Source organism: Lethenteron reissneri, chromosome 27, assembly GCF_015708825.2.
Source record: "Lethenteron reissneri isolate LAM-NWPU_2019-01 chromosome 27, ASM1570882v1, whole genome shotgun sequence".
Classification (NCBI taxonomy): domain Eukaryota; kingdom Metazoa; phylum Chordata; class Hyperoartia; order Petromyzontiformes; family Petromyzontidae; genus Lethenteron; species Lethenteron reissneri.
In genome coordinates, this window is record NC_083805.1 from 3,742,856 (window position 1) to 3,761,817 (window position 18,962).

The following is an 18,962-nucleotide window of genomic DNA, read 5'->3' on the forward strand; positions in this document are numbered from 1 at the left end:
GTTTGGGAGGCAACACAAGCCTCCGTCTTCAGGTGGAACCGTCACAGCACGATAGCTGTATCAAAGTGACTTTACCGAAAAAACCTGAGAATATGAATCCTTGCAGTCACGAAAGCTTTAAATCTAGAATTGATAGAGAGAGTTAAAAAATGTACGACTGCAAGTGTGGCTTTAAAAAAAAAACATGCTGCAGGGATTGAGCGAAGAGGTTGTTTATTTTGAGGGTGAGTGGTGGTTGGTTGAAGGAGGGGTTTGGAATTCAGCTGTTTTTGGGATGGGAGATTTTTTGTTGTTGTCCTTTTAAGCCAAAAATATTCCTCCAACTTAGAATCGTAGCTTTTTTTTGTCACTTCATATACCAAGTGACGGCCCGCCGCAGTTCGGTTACCTAATGGTGGGTGTAGCAGTTGTTTTCTGTCAAGGGATGTGTCCGTGATCTCTATCTGATGTCTTGTTAGTTTGCTTTGCAGCATTAAACTTGTACCTTACCAACACCATACCCAGTGCTTGCGTGGTCAGCACGAGCAAGGAATAGAGGCTAACTCTCCAGCCACCACTGACTGAACCCGAGCAGATGCTAAGTCTGGCTCTATGAGCCTCTTGAATGAACACTTTATCCTTTAATTGCATTAGTCTGGCTCTGTGAGTCACATATATTAACACTGAATATAGTTGGGGCGCCACAACGGCGAGATGTTAACTACCTCGCTGATATACAGGAGGTCGTGGATTCGATCCCGACCCTGACGCCTGCTGCTGTATATTTGGAGTTTGCGTGTCTCTCTCACCATCATCATCACGGTGGCTAGGAGATGTTAACTGCCTCGCCTGGTATACAGGAGGTCGTGGGTTCGATCCCGACCCTGACGCCTGCTGTATATTTGGAGTTTGCGTGTCTCTCTATCATCATGATGGCTAGGAGATGTTAACTACCTCGCCTGGTATACAGATCGTGGGTTCGATCCCGACCCTGACGCCTGCTGCTGTATATTTGGAGTTTGCGTGTCTCTCCCCGTGGTGGCGTGAACATTTTCTCCGGGTCCTCCGGTTTTTCCCTGTACACCTAGAAACGTGCATTTAGACTTTAGAGTATATAATTTGTCTGCTCTCTATTTACACGCGACGATAAGCCACTTCATTGGGCTATCATTTGTGGCTAGAAAAAAGAGCTATCATAGCTCAGTGGGTCTTACCTGTCAAAAAAAAAGTATAGTTTTAGTATCGTAGTGTGGTTGGCATGGGCCCTGGTGCAAGGAATTCAATGCCCCCCCCCCCCCCCCCGCTAACCACTGACCCCACTCCCACCACCTATCCATCACCCCCCCCCCCCGCCCTCTTTGTAGTTCAGCGCTGACCCTATGAACTATATTCTGATTCTGACCACAAGTGGAAATCAACAAACAAGCGGAGGCCCGACGCAATGGCACCGCCTGCACTCTCGACAGATGTGTCCGCTCAATGACTAGACAGCAGATCCGGTGCCTTGCCGTTCCAAATTCAGTATACGCGACTCTTATCTTCCCACGAGCTCTCATCTGCTCCCAATATAAATGACAAGCAGCGGTATGATCGTTCATGCCGAGGAGGCTACAAAAATATCGTGAGAGAAAAAAACCTGGAGGCAGTTTAAACCAACTTCTTCCATGACGTGCGCTTTTGTCACTTATAATTGGACGCACAAATAAGTCAACCTTGTACATCGTTGCATTGTTTTTGGTTTAACTTAAAAGTGCGACAGCTAGCATAATCTGCTGCGTGTTTACGGACTTTAAAAGAGTACACGTTAGATAAAAAAAAAACGGCCAGCTTGTTTTTGAATGTTGTTTTTGAACCCTCTTCAAACCGTAAATACATATTTTATATTTGCCAAGAAAAACAAGACATTTTCAAGGTTAAGGGCATTGCTACCCCCCGAGCAATCGTGCAATGCCCCCTACACAAACATGAATGCCCTTTACCACCCCACCACTACTTTATAATAAATTAATCACTGCCCCCCTTTCCCAGTCTAATCAATAAACACATTCCTGCGGAGGGAGCTGGTAGGAACGTTGGGTTGCTCGGTCAATGGCCAGGGTCAACGGCGACGTGGTGTTTTCCGCAAATATACCCGACTGTGAGGGCGGGCACAAGCCGGCGTGAGTAGGTTAAACGTTGAGTTTTATAAGGGCACCACGGGGTGACCAGTCCCTCCCCACCCAGCCCCACCCCTCCCACCCCCCACCCAGCCCCTCCCCTCCCCACCCAGCCCCACCCCTCCCATTTTTGGATGCACGACGGACGGACGGACACAATAATCCCCTGTGGGCTGGTGTAACCAGGAGGTTCCTACCAGTATAACCCGGGCCTGCCGTCCTCCCGCACACCCTCCCTTCGGTGGGGTTAGGTCTACTAACCACTGCGCCACCGACCCGCACTGACAACCGTGGTGAAGTATGCTCAAAGTTGACCAAACATAGCGTGGGGGGCAGGACCTCGTCCATCGGTCGATCGAGAATGATTGCGTTGGTTTGTTTTTTTCCTTCAAAGTTCCGACCGCATTATTCCGACGTGAGGAATGCAACCACCAATTCAGCGGTGTACTCTTAAATCTGTCCAGGCCCTACACGGATCCTGCAGTGGCGTCTGTCAGCCCCGCATTCATCTCCACCCCCACCAAATCCAAATACTCGTCGAGCTTTGACCATGCCAAGGAATGATGACTGCTGCACCACCACCAATCTAAACATTTCCCCGGTAATAGACTGCCCTTTGCCAATCCTGCAATCATCATCCTCATCATCAGCCATGGTCAATCCACTGCTGGATGAAGGCTCCCCCCCCTCCCCAAGCCGTCACCATCTCTCATGATCCTGCCCTGTTGAAGCAGTAACAATAATATTATACACTGCCTGCAAATCTGTTGATTACACCCTGAAACGCCCGATAACAAGAATATTTAAGGCGATGAACCTTAACAATCCCCCCCCCCCATGACCCACTTATCCATACCCATTGCCGAACTTATCAAAACCAGCTTAAAAACACCCACCACGTCTTCTACATTGCCCCCGAATAGTAAAGCAAGTGCCAATCCACCCCTCCACCCGCTATGACGGGCACACAGCAGCCAGCCAACTCTGCCCCCCAAACACACGGCGACAGATCCACCACAATGCGCTAACCTCGCTCTCTCCAACCAACACAACAACACTGTACCACCACAACAACACTGCACCCCCACACAACAACACTGCACCACCACACAACAGCACTGCACAACAACACTGCACCCCCACACGCCACAAATCAGCACTACACCCCCACACGCCACACAACAACACTGCACCCCCACACAACAACACTGCACCCACACACAACAACACTGCACCCCCACACAACAACACTGCACCCCCACACAACAGCACTGCACCCCCACAGATCAACACTGCACCCCCACACGCCACACAACAACACTTCACCCCCCACAGCACAACACTGCACCACCACACAACAACACTGCACCCCCACACAACAACACTGCACCCACACACAACAACACTGCACCCCCACACAACAACACTGCACCCCCACACAACAACACTGCACCCCCCACACAACAACACTGCACCCCCACACAACAACACTGCACCCCCACACAACAACACTGCACCCACACACAACAACACTGCACCCCCACACAACAGCACTGCACCCCCACAGATCAACACTGCACCCCCACACGCCACACAACAACACTGCACCCCCCACACAACAACACTGCACCACCACACAACAACACTGCACCCCCATACAACAACACTGCACCCCCACACGCCACACAACAACACTGCACCCCCACACACCACACAACACTGCACCCTCGCACAACAACACTGCACCCTCACACAACAACACTGCACCCCCACACAACAACACTGCACCCCCACACAACAACACTGCACCCCCACACAACAACACTGCACCCCCACACAACAACACTGCACCCCCACACAACAACACTGCACCCCCACAGATCAACACTGCACCCCCACACACCACACAACAACACTGCACCCCCCACACAACAACACTGCACCCCCACACAACAACACTGCACCCACACACAACAACACTGCACCCCCACACAACAGCACTGCACCCCCACAGATCAACACTGCACCCCCACACGCCACACAACAACACTGCACCCCCCACACAACAACACTGCACCCCCACACGCCACACACACAACACTGCACCCCCCACACAACAACACTGCACCCCCACACGCCACACAACAACACTGCACCCCCACACAACAACACTGCACCCTCACACAACAACACTGCACCCCCACACACCACACAACAACACTGCACCCCCCACACAACAACACTGCACCCCCACACAACAACACTGCACCCTCACACAACAACACTGCACCCCCACACACCACACAACAACACTGCACCCCCACACAACAACACTGCACCCCCACACAACAACACTGCACCCCCACACAACAACACTGCACCCCACACAACAACACTGCACCCCCACACAACAACACTGCACCCCCCACACAACAACACTGCACCCCCACACAACAACACTGCACCCCCACAGATCAACACTGCACCCCCACACACCACACAACAACACTGCACCCCCCACACAACAACACTGCACCCCCACACAACACTGCACCCCCACACAACAACACTGCACCCTCACACAACAACACTGCACCCCCACACACCACACAACAACACTGCACCCCCACACAACAACACTGCACCCCCACACAACAACACTGCACCCCCACACAACAACACTGCACCCCCACACAACAACACTGCACCCCCACACGCCACACAGCACACCCTGCTTCCAGATATGGGGGGTAAGATACGTACCAGTAAGATTAATACCCCCCACCACCGACATAACCCCCCCATGAACATAATATCACCGCCCTCCCACCGCCCCCTCATATGTGGAGGTAGCAAACCCTCCCTCCATCTCCCTCTTCTACCCCCATCAACCCCCCCCCATCACCCGCTGCCCCCCCCTTCTCCCTGCGCGCCCCCCACCTCGGCGCTGCGGGAAAGCGAAGGGGAGGAGGAGGAGTTGGTGGTGGTGGAGGTGGTGGAGGTGACGTAATTGCTCAGAGGCGATTGGGCGAGTTGCCGAGGCGAGGGCTCCGCAATGGAATCTTCCAAGAGAGGCAACCGCTGCTGCTGCTGCTGCCGCTCGTAAACAACGGGGCCCTGGGTGCGCGGGGGGGAGGGAGAGGAGGAGGGGAGGGGGGAAGGGAGAGGAGGGGGGAAGGGAGAGGGGAGGGAGGGGAGGGGGGATGGAGAGATGAGAGAGAGGGGGCAGAATGTGAAAGGGAGAATGAGGTTGAAGAGGAAGCAGAGGAGCAGATGAGGGAGGAGAGGGAGGGGGGAGGTTGGAGACGACGAGGAGGTGAGAGAAAGGAGGAGGTGAGGAGGAGGAGACCGTGGGGAAGAGAGTTAAGGGGTGGGGGTGGGGGGAGAGTGGAAAAGCGGGTGGGTGGAGCGGACGGATAAATGAGGTGTGGAGGAAGATGAGGGGGAAGAGGTGGGGAGATGAGAGACGAGTGGAGGATGTCGCGGGATATGTGAGCGGAGACGACTTGCGGCAGGAACGAGGTGGTCGCGGCGATGAGAAGAGGTGTAAAGGGGTGGGGGTGGAGAAAGAGGAGGCGAGGTGGTGAAGAGGAGAGGTTAGGTCATGGGTAGTCGGGGGGAGATGAGGGGGGGGGAGGTGATGGAGATTGGACGAGTTGAGAGGGATGAGGAGGAGGAGAGGGGGGAGGGGAGGGGGAAGGGGGGGGACAGAGGGGAGGGGGAAGGGGCGGGCAGAGGGGAGGGGGAAGAGGGGGGATTGAGGGGAGGGGGAAGGGGGCAGAGGGGAGGGGGGCCAGATGGGAGGGGGAAGGGGGGGACAGAGGGGAGGAGGATGGACAGGGGGTAAGGGGGGGCAGAGGGGAGGGGGAAGGGGGGGCAGAGGGGAGGGGGAATGAGAGGGGGGAAGGGGGGGGACAGAGGGAAGGGGGGGAAGTGGTGGCGACAACAACAACAGCAGCAGAATCTGAAGCTGAAACAAAGAGAGAGACAGAACGGAGAGCGTAGCTTCTCTTTATCGGAACATGTATTTCTATGGAGGAATCCGAAGAGCCGTGAAGCTCTTCTCCGCGGATGTGCAGTCGCGACGGACGCAGCCGGCGACACGAACCCGCGGCGCCTACAAGAGCGGTGGCCGAAAGAACCACGAATATTGAATCCCTGCAGTCACGAAAGCTTTAAATCGGAACAACAACAACATCAATTTTGTTAACAATTCTGTGCAGCCACACGTGCAACCGACGTTTCGGATTATGCATCTTTATTTTGAGTGATTAAAATAATAATAAAATATATTTGTTTATTTAAATATGAAAAAAGCATCGTTTACAATTGGTTAAATGAGCATTTTTTTATTCGTATATTTATTTATATCCGTTTATTTTAATATAAAAATTGGTTAAATAGCTCTGACCAGCAGTGGATTGACAATTAAAGGGGCTGTACGTGTCCATTCTTCACCACGCATTTACGATGCAATCAATCTACAGCCCTTTGTCAATCCACTGCTGTGTCGGTTGTTTGACCATACTTCACCAGTGTGGGCTCGGGCTGGTAAGGAGTGGGGAGAATGCCAGGATCGGTTCAGTCACCACTGAAGTTAGCCGTGGCCGGGAATTACGACTCTGCACTGCGCTGCGCTAACCACTGCACCATCCATCCTCTCAACTCAAGCACAGATACAAAGACAAAAGGTCCACCCGTGTAGCCTTAACAGACTGTAGGGGCAAGTGCTGTTAGCGAGCACCTACGAAGGGCGGCGTGGCACACGAGGGGGGGTGGGTGGCCAACACCACGCCTGGCCGCCTTTGTCTCCCCAGTGGCGATATTTACACACCGCACCAGGCACTCATTTGAAGCTGAGTAGACCTAGGGGAGGCCCAGGAGCGGTTCAGATCATCGCCACCGGTGTTGGCCGTGAGCGGGAATAGAACCCGGGTCGCCGGGTTCGTAGCGCAGCGCGCTGACCACTACACCACCGCTCCCCACAAGCACAGACGCACACACGATCGTACAGCGTGTGTAGGGCACAGTCCTGTATGGTATATGCGTTCTTATTCCGCCCCCCTCCCTTGTAAACATTGAGTCATCACATTGTGAATTGAAGCACAAAATGTTCTCAACGCATATTTGGAGAGAGAGAGAGAAAGAGCAAAAAAAACTCAAAAAAGTTTAAGGTGCCGTTGTTAATTGCTCGCGACAACAGCGGCGCCTTCGCCGACTAGTCGGCACGCACTGACCGGCGTGGTGAAGTATGGTCAAACAACACCCAGTGCAAGGCTCGTGGGGAGGAGGTCATCAATAATCCAGCAGTGGATTGACAAAGGCACGCATATCCATCATATAATCCTATATGTTTGTTCACCCGACATGGTAACTGCCTCGCCTGGTATGCAGGGAGGTCGTGGGTTCGATCCAGACCCTGACGCCTGCTGCTGTATATTTGGATTTTGCGTGTCTCTCTGTCATCACCATCATCATCACGGTGGCTAGGAGATGTTAACTGCCTCGCCTGGTATACAGGAGTGCGTGGGTTCGAGCCCGACCCTGACGCCTGCTGCTGTATATTTGGAGCTTGCGTCCCTCTCTCCCCGTAATCGCGTGGAATTTTCTCCGGGTCCTCCGGTTTTTCCTACCACATTTCGAATCAACATCACGCGTTTAGAGGATTCGGCTATTTCCATGTCCACATGATGATGATAAGCCACTTCGTTGATCTATAATTGGTGGCCAGGTTGCTTCTAAAAAAATAGCTTATATCTCAGTAAGTCAAACCTGGTAAAATAAAATTTATAAATACTCTTTGGTTCTTTCGGTAAAGTCAGGTAGGTAAAAAATAAAACAATATGAAAATAATTCTAATAATTTTGTTTAATTTTTCTACCTACGTGACTTTACTGAAAGAAGCAAACAGTATGGATTTCTGCAGTCACGAAAGCTTCAAATCAATATTAAAATATACATAGCTTACTAACACAATCATATGGACAGCTTTATACCATATCATTCGGTGGGATTGGGATGTAGCAAGCCGAACATTATTCCCGGATAGTTCCGGCTGCAACTCAGCACAGGGATCCAACAATGGCTTTATGATGGTGATGATCATGTTTATGACTGTATTGTTTTGCAAAGCAGTCGGCTTCCACGCTGTGCGTTTAAAGCATAACAATGAAGATCCGTGACTTACCCCCCCCCCCAACCTCTCCCCACCAACCTCCCCTATCTAAATGCGAGTTTTGATTAACGCTCAAAGTCTGTGAATGGCCTTTGTGGCTTAAGAAGGTGAGGATGGGTTTTTGAATACGCAAATTTAAGGCGAAACGCTGCTCCCAGGGAATTATGGAAGCCACGAACACAGCCAACTCGCCTTGTTTTCTTCTAAACCTACAGGTCAGTGGGTCAAACCTGGTCACCATACTTCACCACGCCGGTAGATAGGTCACAACGATACGGGATTATTACGGATAGGCGGTACCTTTGCATCTCTCGTTAGTTGTAGTGGACTTATGTCGATAACTCTTTACTCCAAACTGGGCCCTAAGAGAGTTTCCGGAAAATATCGAGGGACAAAATTAAACTCCTGGAGGGCGGGGAGGGGCGGCAGGGTGGGGGCCGTGTGGGGGGGGGGCGTGTGTTATTTGACCATACTTCACCACGCCGGTCAGCGCGTGCTTATCATCCGGTAAGTGTGAGCGACTAGATTTGTAACCTTTTTGTTTTGACACCGGCTAAGAAGATGTATGGATTGCGTCTTATTTTTTCAGGGTGCGTCTTATAATCCGGAGAATAGCGTCAAGCCACCCTCTACCCCCCTTTGTTTCAACAGGATATGGGTCCGTCTGCAAAGGTCTGTGAGCTTATGCGTGCATCTCAGCGCAATGTTTACAGATAAACATCTGCTGTCGCGTAACGGATCAGACACGTGGATTGGGAACAAAGACAATGAAAACAACACCAACAACAAAACCTCTCTCAATTCGCACAGAGAGAGAGAGACACGCTGAGCTTTTCAGAAGCGACCTGGCCGCAAATGATAGGTCACGAAAGTGGCTCATCATGTTGATGTATAGCAGCCGAATACTCTAAAAGCACGTTGATTTTAAATGTGGCGGTGGGGCGCTGGGGGGGGGGGGGGGCACTGGGAGAGAGACACGCAAAATCCAAATATACAGCTGGCGTCAGGGTCGGGATCGAACCCACACCCTCCTGAATATCAATTGAGGGAGTCAACATCTCGCCTCCGCGTCATTAGAGGACATACTGAGGGTATGGGAGAGACGACAGACTCCTACGGAATATGCGCTCGGGCATAACGGCGTCGCTCGAAAGGATGATGCTGATGAAGATGATGGCCGGTGGTCGATACCAACGACGGCAGAAAGAAAAAGAAAAACGCGCCCAAGATGACGTCAAACCACGAAGATGGAGCGATTAATTGGGCCCGCTTGCAAGCCAGCGACGCCGTTTTAAATCTAGATTGAAAATAATTTCTTTAGAACCGCTCGCTGTCGTGTTTAGTTCGCTGCCCTCCCCCCGGAAACCTCCTATGAACGCGGTTGGCTACTTACGGAAGTGCGAAAGAAGTTCCACGCTGCATTCGTACAACACCCGATGCTCCCAGGTAGCGTGGCATGCAAAGTGATGGACAGATTCCAGCTTGCATAGTCCGACGAGATCTGGCCCATTGAGGGTGTTCGTTTAGTTACTCAAGCGAGAATCCTCCGTGCAAATGTCCCTCTCCCAATTAGCCCGAGGAACCGCACACAAGTCAGACAGTTCGCCGGCACCAACGGCAATTGCCCAAGACTCTGCAGTCCTCCGTATGTATTTGTACATGTTGTAAGCCCGCTAATGAGAGTGCATTTTCACGTGGGATAAAAACCGGGGCACGTGGTGCTACGAGGGGGCGCAACGCTCTATCCCATCCAGAAGGGACACGGTGATGTTTATCCGCACTTTGCAGTATCGCATTCCAGCGGCAAGCCAAGGGGTTGTGGCTCCTCGACACCGAAGGGGAAGGAAGTTTGTCAACATTCGCGCGATCCACCAACGCTCGCTGCCTCCACGGTGCTGGATTATTTGCCACGTGCGTCAGCCACCACCACCACCACCACAGCCCCGTTTGGTCAAAAGCAAAGAATCGGGTTCGGTTACGCACAATAAAATGTGAACCCTAGATGAAAAACACGATGACGTCACCGCATCGTACTGTGCACGTCGTGATTTAATTTAGTTGTTTTCCTTTTTGACCTACGTGACTTTACCGAAAAGACTGTGCACTCCTGTCGTGTTTTCGTATTGTTTGTTGTTGTAGCTTTCTGACGCTGGACCTTTGTAAAAAAAATAGCTTTGTAGCTCATCGGATTCCTCCAGTGCCAAGAAATATTCGGATGATCCCGATACTCATTTTTTTTTCAAAGATACAGTTCCATAACCCGAATTGGGACAAGGCGCTCGGTTGTCCATATGCGGCGTGCGTCGCCACGTGGCTTTAAAATACCGAGCCAGGCACACGGACATCTCATTCTCGCTCTGGCTCACGTCCGCGCGAGCCCATCTTTTTACGAGTCCATAACTTACATCAGCCAGCCCTGTAAAATAAAACCGCCACGGGTACAAAGCCAAAAAGTAATTACGAAGGGAAACATTATTCGGTTATTGAGAAAGCATATATGGGCGGATATTTTTCACGGTTCAAATTCCAGTGGCCACCCTGATTAATACTACGGTGTGTGTTGATAGCAACAACAAAAATACAACTACTGTACGCGCCATCTGGCTTCACAGTGGACGTGACGATCCCCTGGCTTCATGTGCCCGAGTCAGGGTTTAAATTTGACGCATTTGAAATAATGAGACTGCAAATTATTAAATTGGGATTGTGCACAGCAATCGTCGCTTACCGACTGCAAAAGCCTGGCAGGACCCTCCTGATACAGTAAAAAGAAGAAAAATAAAAAAAATACTCGAAACAAATAGGAAAATATATAATAGTTTGACGGTTCAGGCAATTGCCATTACTTCACAGCCAGCACATTTTCCGAAGCATCACCTTTTTAATCTTTTTTGGGTTTAAGGCCGCAGAGTGTTGTTATCTACGACACGTGTTGAGTTTTGTTGATGTTGTGTTGAATTTCCTCCTGAAAAAAAATTCACGATACTCAGTGAGGATTTCCTGGTTTAATAAGTGTTATATATAAGTGCTGTTTCCACAGACCGGCTTTGGCGAGTGGAAAACGTGGTGACACTCAGCCGTAAATATACATTTATATATATATACACACGTATCTATTTTATGTTATGAATAATAAGAGATGGTGACGTGCAGGTGTTAGGTGGATTATTCCGTCGCAGGGTTGTGAGTAGCGGCTGCGGTTTGGGGGTGGGCTATATCCAGCAGTGGATTGACCATGGCTGCTGCTGCTGATGATGATGATAATGCTGCTCCTGCTGCAGAAGGACTTCTGTTGTTTAAGGAAGCCATTGGCCAACTGGCGTCCAGCTGCTCCCAAGAATTTCTGGAAAAGGTCTCGCAGGACAGGTGCTAAAGTAGAGGAGGATGGATGATGTGAGCAGTGGGGTTGCCTTCATTCAGCAGCGGATTGACAAGGGGGCTTGTGGGGAGGGGGGGCTGTAAATGACGAATCGTATTCATTCGTTCGTGAAACGAAGTCGTGGCTTAAATTTTGATTTACAGCTTTCGTGACTCGAGGAATTCATAATCTTTGGTTTTTTCGGTAAAGTCACGTAGATAGAAATTTTAAGTATAAAAAAAACACTAGTGGGTTTTTTGAGGTTTTTTTGTTTTTAATTTTCTATCTACGTGACTTTACCGAAAGAAGCAAAGACTATGAAAGCCGTGGCATCTTCACAAAACCCACGCGCGCAGCTGTGCTGGTGTTCAGTGGAGTGGCCCTGAGGGTCGCGGTGGTTTATTCCCTGAAAACCGCCATGTCACACGTCACATGCACTTGGAGTGGCCGGCGGCGGGCAGATAGCCTGCCGTGAACCGCAGTCTGCCACCCCCCCCATCCCACCCCAGACACACGTGGTGTTTTTCCCGAGACCATGCTCCCATCATCCACAACACCGTCACCACCACCACCACCCCCATCATCGTCACAACCACCACCACCACTGACATCATCACCACCACCCACATTCATCACTCTTCCTCCGTCCACCAAAAGACAAATATCCCCCCGTGTAGCCTTAACAGACTGTAGGGGCAAGTGCTGTTAAACGAGTACCTATGCAGGCCGGCACGGCACACGAAGGGGTGGGTGGCCAGCACCACGCCCGGCCGCCTTTGTCTTATCAGTGGCGATGTTCACACACACGACGAGGTACTAATTTGAGGCTGAGTCGAACTAGGGGAGGCCCGGGACCGGTTTAGATATTCGTCACCTTTGATGGCCGTGAGCGGGAATCGAAGTCAGGTCGCCGGGTTCACGGCGCAGTCCGCGAACCGCTACACTACCCCTCGTCCACCACCACCACGACCACCACCACGACCACCACCACGACCACCACCACCACGACCACCACCACCCACACCCACACGAGACGTCACAAACAGCCACTGTGTTGTGTGAATTGAGCAATTTGCATCATGCGCAATTCGTGTAGGCAGTAATACATATTAAACATGGATCGCGTGTGGGTAAGATGCAAGTGGGAGACCCAGAGGCGGGTGAAGGGCGGAAGCACGGCCATGTGACGCAGGTCTAACCGCTGGCGACGAGGCAGGCATTATGAAATGAACAATGCGTCCATTTCAATAACAAAAATCATAATTGACACTTATACGGCTCAATTAATCCAGGGATATCCAGTGCGCCACGCAAGAAGTTGGGAAATGTAAATGCTGCACGGTCCGTGATACGTTTATTGCATTATGCGAGTAGCAGCAGTGTCATTAAATGAACCTGAGAAGGCCGATGAGACCCATGATAACGTTGCCTCTTCTGCAAGGGCCACCTGTTGAACTTCTTTTGCGCCGTACGTAGCCAACCGTGCTAATCGGAGGCGCGGGGAAAGGACAACAAACTGAACACAAAACAGCTGTTCTAAACACAAATTTGTTTTCAATCTAGATTTAAAAGTGCAATAGCTCAAGTGGCTTCCTAATATGACTTACATGCAAATATTACGAACGTTATATGTTGATACCAACTAAATACTGTTGCGGAAAGTATTTGTCGGCGAGCACCTATTAAGGCACACATGTGAACTAGGCGGTAGGGCTAAGAACCACACACTGCCTTTGCCTTCCAAATACCGCAATGTTCACGCGAGATACACTGGGCAGCCCTCTTTACCATCCCGCACTGACCGGCGTGGTGAAGTATGGTCAAGTTCCACGAGCTGCGGGGGAGGCCGTCAACCAGTAGTGGATTGACGAGGGACTGATGATAATCCTTGATTTACCCAGAACCCCCCATGAATGGGTTAAAAATGTAGGGCCCGATTTAAATAGCTGGACATTTCGCGACCACCTTGAAACGTTCTCGATGTGCCTCTGGTCGCAAGCCATGCAGTGGGCAGATGGACAGAGTGCCCCATTCCATTTCTTGCAGCATGCCAATCACGCCACGCCGTTGTTTGTAAAACTGTAGCGAAATAGCGACCTTAAGTTAAAATGAAGTTTTTTACATAATAATATATTTTATTTCTATTGGTATCGCTAGACCCATCTGTTCCCTATTGAGTACAGTATTCTGTATGTGGGAGGAAAACGGAGTGCACTGAGGTTATATACGTGTGTGTGTGTGTAGGTTATACGTGTGTGTGTGTGTGCGTTAAATATGTGGGGAGCGGTAGTGTAGCGGTTAGCGCGCTGCGCTACGAACCTGGGGACCCGGGTTCGATTCCTGCTGACGGCCGATACCGGTGACGATTATCTGAACCGGTTCTGGGCCTCCCCCCTAGGTCGACTCAGCCTCAAATGAGTACCTGTTGTGGTGTGTAAAAACATCGCCACTAGGGAGACAAAGGCGGCCGGGTGTGGTACTGGCCACCGATCCCCTCGTGTGCCGTTCTGGCCTTCATAGGTGCTCGCTAACAGCACTTTCCCCAACAGTATGCTAAGGCTATACGGGAGATCTTTATCTTTGTTTTCCGTGTGTTTGTGTGCAAGCCCGGTTCAGATAAGACTTGGGTTCTAATCCCAGCAGCATTCGCACACCCAAGCCCACTGCGTAAATCACGTATCGCCATGAACACAACCAGCACCTCAAAACTTACAAATTGGCGTCACGTTGTTATCTTTTGTTCACCCAGTGGTGAGCTAGCACACTGCTCGGCGAACCACCTTGGGTTAAATTCCCGGCAATCCCTGATATTTGGTGAGTGATACCTGAACCGTGCCTGGGCCACACACTCTCTATTCTAAATCTTTTTTTTCTCATTTTACCAGGTAAGGCCCACTGAGCTAGATTGTTCTTTCTCAGAAGCGTCCTGGCCACAAATGATAGCTCAACGAAGTGGCTTATCATCATCATCATGTGAAAATGCACAGCAGCCAAATACTCTCAACGCATGGAGGGAAAACCCTGGGAACCCGGAGAAAAATCATACGCGACCACGGGGAGAACATGCAAAGTCCAAATATACAGCAGGCGTCTGGGTCGGGATCAAACCCACGACCTCCTGTATGCCTGGTGAGGTAGTTAACTACTCGTCACCGTGGCACCCAGCACGGACTGACCAGTCTATTGAAGGGTAATCAAAAAACCCGTAACACCGGCATGGCTTGGGGAGACATCTTCCAGCAATAGTTTGACAAACGGCTCTCAATCATTATTCGCGTATTTTTGAAAATGGCTATTTTAGGGGCACCTGCTGGTATTAGGGATCCAGAAGTTGCCATGAGTTTTTGGAAAAGGAGTCAAAAGGGAGGTGCGTGTGGGGGGTGCCAATATTAATATTCGTCAAAAAATGATTTGGTTAAGCCCCTGTATGTCTGTTTGTTTAACTTCTTGTGCACCGTACGTAGCCAATCGTGCCAAGCGGATGTGCGGGGGGGGGGGGCAGCAAAACTAAACAAGGAGCAGTTCTAAATAAATTATCTGACAACATTTCTAAATACGCTTGGCATAGTATCTAAGCGTTGGTTGTGATAATTATTTTGCCCCTTGGCGGTAAGTGTGCTGCTGAAACAATACGAATCTGCGCGTCGTTAAACGCTTGTACGCCACGTGGCAAATGCAACGTGTTCGGCTGTGTCGGGCAGTGGTTGGGAGGGTTCTTGAGACAACGTAGATTGGGCCGGATCATTACATAGTGGTCCAATACTAAAAAAACGTCATCCATTATGAATGAAATGGCTGTAAGTTCAGGTTTAAGTACACCCATCAATTCGGGAAACTGAATCTCGTAGCCACGCGAGACTGTCGCCTGACCCGCGGAATTCTATATTCTGGCGAGGGAGTTGGAGGCTAATCGTGGGTCGGGAGGCGTAAATTTAGTAAGCCCTCTCTCCCCGCATCCAATCTAAACAATGGTAAACAGCTGCGATTGAACTCTCCAACGCAGGCTGGCGACTGAGATATGGGCGTCCCAGAGGCTGCCAGGGATTTTGGGGGAAGGAGTCAAAAGGACAACACGTGCAAACAGAGGGGCCGCGTTTGAATGTATCACCTCCCGAGCTCAGAGATTGGGTTGCCACTTCTGAGTTACAAAACAGCCGGAACATATCATGGGAACTAGAATATCTAACAATGCCGGAAGCAGGGAGAAATAACGCGTAAATGTGTACTGTCTTGAGCGGTGTACTGGTATGCAACTGACAAAAAAACCAGGGACTTTTAAAGTTCCGGGAAGATTTACAGATTTCCCTGGACAGATACTTAGAAAAAAAGAGGACGTTCTGGGAAAACCAGGACAGGTGGCAACCATAATCAGAGCTGGATGCCTGTGGTTGTTGTTGTTGATGATGATGATGAAGAAGAACTCCATGTGCCTGGGTTCGTGTTCTGTGTTCTAAACGTGCAGCAAACGCTCACCAGAACTTCAGTTGCCGCATCCAAATGAAGGAAATCAAAAAGACCTCCGGAGTAATTATAGTATACTGGACGCATAACACAAACGGTGGTGGGTTTTTTATTTTATTTTTGGTGCGGTGATATTTGTGTCGTTAGTTACAGGCAGCTCAGCTGTTCGCGGAATGTATACCCCCACCACAAGCAAGCAATCTGACGGCCACTTCGCTGGTAACCGTGCACCCTTCTGTAGCTGCGTTTTCGGCCTTTGTCCAGCTCCGCGCGTGTGTTGAACTTCTTTCGCGCCGTACGCAACCAACCGCGACAATCGGAGAGCCACGTGTCGTTTGGCTCAATGTCCCGACGTTTTGGTTTCGTCGGGAACCGAATTCAATTCGTTCAATTCATCACGAAGCTCCCATCATCTGGTGCGAAACGTCAAAACATCGTGGCCCAACGGCAGGCGGTCCAAGCGTAGGGAGTTGTGTGGTAAATCAGCGAAAACCTACGAATCAGTGGTGCACCTTCGTCTGAATATATATAACGGCGGTGTCGCATTCATTGGAGAGCTTGCCCTTACAAGAATGTTGTTATCATCAGGGATATGGGAAGAGCCTCGTAGCTGACACGACCGCTCACCCTCCCGGCGTCGCACTCCCACGGCAAAAAGAGGGATGACGATGTTGAATAACTGCACGAGAACATCGGGTGGATGCTGCGGACACCCTATGCATGCACAGAGAGACTCTCAAGGACACCCCACGGTACTGAATCCGTTGAAAAACTTGACAACTTTTGTGGAACGTCGGGTGAACGAACCCACCACTCGCATTCATCGCCCCGGAAATCTCTCTGATCTTCACTCCAGTCCAGTCAAGGGCTTCTATCAATTGTTCCTATTCCACAAAATGACACAGCCATCACGACCACTAAAGGATGGAAATTATTTTTACGCGGCCATATATTATTTTCCATGTTCTGTTATCGTTGCGCATGCAGACATCAGATTGGGGCGACTAAGGTATTATTATTTTAACAATCGAAAATTGTGCTCCAAACAAACCATTTGCGGTGACCGATTGTCGACAAAGATTGCCCGAATGCATCACGGCCTTCACATCCCGACGAAGGAATCATTACAGGCCATCCACAGTCATCGCGATAAACACCGCACGCTCCAAATTAGACGCGTTGAGTCACTGCGTAAAGAGGTGCCACCCCCCACCTGCACCACCCCCGTCCCCCCCCCCTGTAGCCCAGGCACGGAAAGTTCCACTATCGTCGTCGCGACTATTTTATTTGGAACTTGACCTTTCCAAACCGAAATCTAAAACAAACCAAAAAAGAAACGGTCCGGGTCGCGAGGCGCGTGCTGTACTGGTTGCTGCGTAATAACTCAACGATTAAAAAAAACCCACCGCGGTACGTGGTTTAACCGCACAGCACACGTGGCAGGAATTGTGATTACAGGTCTAAAACTTTATGAGCCCCCCCCCCCCCCCCCCCCCGGGGGGCAAAGGTTGCTCGTGACGACCCAACGGCGTAGCGCGGTTGGAATCGACCCCGATGCAAGAAATGAAATTGGAACGAAACAAAAAATGATCGTCCTCTGCCCCCTGTCTGCCCTCCCGTCACCCCCACCGTCTTTATGGTCTGGCACCTGGGGCCCTGAGACCCAGGGACCCCCCCCCCCTCCTCCTTTCGTCTCATGGGTCGCAGTGCAATTGCACTGTCTGCACACTCTAGATTTTGGCCTGTGCGGGGGTAGGTTTTTGGTAGACCCTGGTGGAAGGAATTCCGCCTTCTTCGTCGCCTGGATCCCTACAGCACGATGGGTACCGCAAGCAATATCGCCGCAATGCATACTCGGGACATTGAGCCATACTCGTGAGCAGTAGCACAAACTTTTTACTTGACATTTGATGACGTGTCCAAGGTGGCTCACATGTTTGTATTACTATCTTACAGCACTGAGCCAACACCACTGATAACCTTGGTTCGATTCCAGGCCACCACCATCCCGTTTCGTAAACTGGGTAATCAAGCGCAATAGGTTGATGGCCCCAAGTTCGATCACCAGAAAATGGATAAGCAGTCGCCGAATTTTCTTCATGTGTCTCTCCAAATAAATAAATAAATGCTTCTTACGCAACCAAACTGCCGTCTGGGAGTGCGAAATTCCTGCAACATTCAGGACAAGCCGACTTTGGATCGGTTTTAACGTGCAGTGTCTCATCAGCAGTAAGCCTTACTTGAATCAATGCCAGCTGTTATAGGTGACGACCCTCTCTTTAAGATGAGTCCTATTTCCATTCAAGATTATATAATGCATAACGCAAAGTACAGTATTAGCATCGCTGCTGTGCTAAAAATAAATGACAAAACAGATGTCTCATTCATGTACATCGTTCATAATATCCGGTTATCATAATTTTACATCAGTATTTTTTTTACTTCATATAAACCTATCCAAGGTTTAAAAATGTGGTTTTAAATGGGGGGAGCCCTTTGCAAGGCATTAACAAAAAGTTAACCCAGAGTGTGGATAGAAGCCTCAACGAGTTGGGAAGTCGTTCTTGTGACGTCTTCACAGACTGGTCCGACAAGGTGGTAGGGGACAACTGCATTCTGCGAGTTTCTAATTTTTCTTGATCTCATTACATGACTCCAATAGCATTAACTTGAAAATAATTTGGATCTAAGTAAACACAATATATCACTTATTTCCTAGATAAAGTAGCATAAGCCATCACGCGAACTCCGGTCATCCTATAGCAGCAGGTTTGTGGCTGGCCATTGACTAAAGACGCTTTCAAATACGCTTCTCAGGCCGTCTGGAACACTT